General features: G+C 45.6%; 1 pseudogene; it reads left to right on the plus strand.

Moving 5' to 3' along the window:
* Nucleotides 1-2,023: 2,023 nt before the first annotated feature.
* Nucleotides 2,024-3,011, plus strand: LOC144824314 (GPALPP motifs-containing protein 1 pseudogene; annotated as a pseudogene).
* Nucleotides 3,012-4,811: the final 1,800 nt, after the last annotated feature.

The following is a 4,811-nucleotide window of genomic DNA, read 5'->3' on the forward strand; positions in this document are numbered from 1 at the left end:
TCTGTGGATGGTGAGTGTTCTGAGGATGAAGTGGACGCATCAATGGTCAGTCCATGGGAGTTCGGTGGTGTGGCTGAAGGTGATGGAGTTACCTGTTGTGAAGAGGCGGTCAAGGGTGTGTCCTGCTGAGTGCGTGGGTTCAGTCAGGATTTGGCGGAGTACAATGTTGTGGAAGTTGTCCAGATGGGATTTGGTGCTGAGGTCCAGTTGGTTGTCGAGGTGGAAGTTGAGGTCTCCCAGTAGGCTGTAGTTGGTGGACGTGATGCATGCGGGAGATGATGTCCGTGATGGAGTTGGCAAAAAGTCCAGGGGGTCGGTAGATGAGGGTTCCTCCGAGGGTGGTGGTAGGGCTGGCCAGTATCTTGAAGTAAAACAAGATGGAAATGATAAAAATCCAATCAGTAGAACAGTAGGTTTGAATTTTTAAAGATTAAAGTGAAACATAGTCCTTAAAACATAAAGCACCAACCAGGGACATCTGGTTGTGCTGGACAGGGCCAAATTCAAAAGTTCATGCCAACCACAATGGAACGCAAGTCAGACCCACTCCCAGGTTAATCTAGCAGAAGCTTTACTTCTCACGTTTTGTGCCAAGAGTCCCAGTCATGAGCAGCAAGAAGAGTGTGGGAGTTGGCAGTCAGCCTGGTGTGAAGAAGAGGCCAAGAGTCGTGAATGGATGGGCAGGAGCTTTGCGTTGTTGGTCCCTTGTGGGCTATAGATGCAGCTGTGTGAAAAGACATGCTGGAGGTGCGTCGCGTTGATTTTCAGTACAAGGAGCCTGGGTCTGGTGAGAATGGGCTCATTTGCAGTCCCGAAGAGTGCTTCATTTCAAGAGCTCAAGAGCCACACCAAGGGTCTAGGACCTGAGAGGCACAACTTGGGGGTCAGGAACTTGCTGAAGACAGGTCCAGGAGCTGTTGGGGGGTCTTTTATGCATCTGCAGCTCCCCCTCTAAGGCGGAGGAGCGTCACCCTTCCTTCCAGCTTCGTTGAAAAAAAGAAGAAAACAATAATAAACCCTGGTTTCCCGAAGTCTTGATGGCAGGGCCAGGGGAGGGACAGGCACCGACGGGGAGTGGTATGCACTGTTATCAGTGTGCATGATGGTTAGGCCGGCCAAACCGTCATGCGTACTGAAGCTGTCTCCAACCCGAGCAGCGTTGCCAGGTTGGAGACAGCAAGCATAGTCTCTCAGTCTCCCTGGGATTGAAAATCATCGGCTTTCAGGTCAATCATGAAACTGCTCTCGGGTATGAGAGCAGCTTCAGGATTGGCCTCAGGGGAGTCTGGGAGCCTGTGCCTGCAGTGGATCTACAAGAGGAGCAGAAGAGCTGCGAAGCACAGGCTGCCGGTAAGTTCTTTTTATTTCTCCATTTTATTTGTTGTCTCCCCCCCCCACCCGAGCCCCACTACTCTGACACTGGCAGCTACTGCTTTTATGTCCCAGAGGCCCAGATCAGGAAGCCTGCAGACTAGCCCTTTGAGTCACTCTAGGGGCCTGGGTTCAAGATGAAGTTGCTGGTCCCGCTCTTCTTCCTCTTCTTGGTATCAATGGTCCTTCTTTTATACAGTTGTGCCTTTAAAGTGAGGAGAAGCTTCTATAGGCATGCCCAGAAGTGCACAGATGTCCTATCTTCTCTCCCCTGGTTCCAGACTAACTACAGAGGTTATGCATCCCTCTATGTGGAGGCAGGACACAGCCTATTCACATGTAAGTAGGGCTGAGACCAACTTCTTCCTCCCATCCTACCAGTGAAAACCCATCCAGTCACACCTATGCTCCCATTGGGTGTGGCTGTCTAGGAGGCATAGAAAAAGCGTAACTGTCACCTACACCCAGTCATGTGACCCAGAGACAAGCTGAATTATTCATTTGACTTAGGCAAGAAAATCCCAACTTCCCAAAAGTGGCATTTTCAGACTTGTACTTTAAAATCTGACCTCACAAAAAATGTGGATTATAAATTAGGATTACAGAGACACCAACCATGATTTCTGACATCCTTGTTTTCCTCGAATTGACAATGTCACGAGAGCTTATTGGCCCAGCTTTGCCCCCAGGCTTTAGGATTCGTGACAGGGACCCAGATGAAGCGAACCAGGTTTAAGGGTCTGTGTTGCCTCCCAGCTTTAAACCCAGTCGCAGCTCAGGAATATCAGATGATAGTGGGGAAGATTGTTCTCCTCTATGTGGAGAAGGCAGTCAAAACTCTGATGGTGAAAATGGCCATTGCCTTAAATGCAGGAAGCAGGAGATAGCCAAAAAAGACGATGACGATGGCTTTTTTTGGACCAGCCCTTCCACCTGGATTTAAAACGCAGGCAGAGTCCCCAGAACGAGTTGTGATTGGTCCTGCCTTACCACCAGGATTTTAAAAACAAAATCAGGATATTGATGGCGAGGATGATGATGATGGCCTCTCTGAAAGCACTTCTGAGATGGAGGACAGCAGTGAGGAGGAAAGTGGAGGCATCGGCCTTCTCCTGCAAAGAGTCCAGTTGATCATTCTGTGGCTGAGGATTTTGTATGCAGAGCACAGAAGATGAAAAAAGAGCTTACTTCAGGCGACGATGATGAATCCCAGCAAGTTAACAGAAAAATCTGGATGACAAACTTTGGGCTTGGCCCACGAACTTTCAAGAGACGGACTAACGAAAAGTCAGGGGACCAATCTGTTTGGACAGATACTCCAGCAGAGAGGGTAAAAAAGCTAAAGAGAAACAAGAAGGAAAGACCCCAATCACTAAAGTTGAAGAGGAATTGCCATTTCGCAAAGAGACAAACGATAAGCTGAGAAGGTGTCAACATACAATGAATAAAAAAGATTGGAATCTCTGATGGATATTCATAATAAGAAGTTAAAGCAGAAAGAAAAGGAAGAAAAAATAAGCCTCTACAGAGAAGGTAGTTTGATCGTAACCAAGATCTCCAAGTGAATACGATTTGATGACGCTCAGAAGAAAGCTCTAGTGACCAGGTTTTCACATGGGAAAAGTAACATGTTTTTATAGTACTACTACAAGACAGCTTGTGGTGCAGAGGGTTATTTTTATAAATGTAAGAAGTGTCAATATATGTTACCAAACTTTGATTCTTGTATGAAACTAAATATTTATTTGTTAAAATGGGGGCGGGCAGAAACTAGTGTTGGTGAGTTTGTTAGATTGTCCTTTTCCAACCAAATCTTGGATTGATGTTTGATGGTTTTTCTTTTTAATTATAGTCCCAAATAACCGATGTTTTCTGATCTTTTATTTTGTCACGGAACAGAACATAAATCTTACTTGTAAGAATCCATTTGTTTTTTATTTGTGATCAGCATCAATGATTTTAGCTTTACTGTTTTTTTTGTAACAATATTTTACTGGTTAGGCGGCCTCTACAAAGTTGGTAGGGATAGGGGTTGGAGAACGGGGGGCGGGGTCAGTAATATAGTCACCTACATCATGTCCAGTGCGCTGCAACCTGCTCCCACTTATTAGCAACAGCACTTGAGATGATGACATTGAGAGTCAGGACTCAAATGTAGAACATGCATACTTGCAAGCCCCAGAAGGTAGTGTGTTACTGGTTGCAAAAGCTGGTAGATTCTGAAAGTGACATGTCAGGATCTTCTCTGATTTGAATGAACGTTAATCACGTGTTGGCAGTACAACTGGCATGAGGAATTGTTAGTCAAATGCCATTATTAGCTGTAAATGACCAGTACGATTGCTTCTGAAAGGCCAGTAGGACTGTATTAGGTTAAGTAACATGTAATTTAAAGATTAATAGAGCTGGGACCAGTCACTCACATGTAAGGGTCACCTCTAAAACACTGGCTGGATTAGGGTAAAATCAATTGTATATCACTCAGTAACTAGAAAGGCCAGAAGATTTGGACGGGAGCCGGTCATGCCAAGTATACCTTGCTCTATGTGAATCGCTACACCCCAGAACTATAGCCTGACCCACAGTTTCATTTTGATACATAAAAATGTCATACCTACAATGCAGATTTTACTCATACTTTAAAAATACAAGGTTGTGTGCAGAGTTGGGGTTCTAGTAACAGTTTGTTACTCAACCTTCAGATGTAGTAACAGTTGGATTTGTGTGGCTATTAATTCAATACAAGAGACTAATCTTAGCAGTACTACTTCAAATCTGGATTTCATAAAAAAAAAGATTGTAACTTATTTTGTCTTAAAGGGAGCAACTGCTCACCCCCTCGGTAGCTTGGCAAGAGCATTCAGGCTTATCTCTGAGGCAATGTTGAAAGCATTTGTACATACACGCACAGTAACACATTGAAAACACTACACAAGGGCAACACATCAGTTTAGAAAAATAGCCAATATATATATGAATAAAACAAGACCAAAAAGACAAAAATCTAGGGGTGGGCGTAGTGGGCATAGCGGGGGTACACGGAGTGCCACAGAGACAGAACCAATCCCTGCACACTCTGTGTAGCTCCGCTACGCACCGCCCGCCTTCCACCCACACTATTAAAACGTTAAAAAATAACAATTTAAAACACCTTACCTGATCGGGGGAGTCACTGGACTACACCTCTTCCTCCATCGCGCCTTCTTCTTGAAAACTGTGCATGCACGGGGGCCTGCGCATGCGCATTCCAGCCACGAAGCAGGTAATGCATCGATTTCTTCAGGCGCACAGCAGAGCCAGTGTCGGAGTCAGAACAGGTGCCTCGGATGTCAGAGACACATTGCTCAGGACTCGGGCTGCGGCGATCTTTCAGTCGCATGGTAGGCACTGCATCAATTCTTCGGCCGCACCGGTGCAATGCGTTGTTGTATTTTTAGCCG

The sequence above is a fragment of the Lissotriton helveticus genome, chromosome 3_1, assembly GCF_964261635.1.
Source record: "Lissotriton helveticus chromosome 3_1, aLisHel1.1, whole genome shotgun sequence".
Lineage (NCBI taxonomy): Eukaryota > Metazoa > Chordata > Amphibia > Caudata > Salamandridae > Lissotriton > Lissotriton helveticus.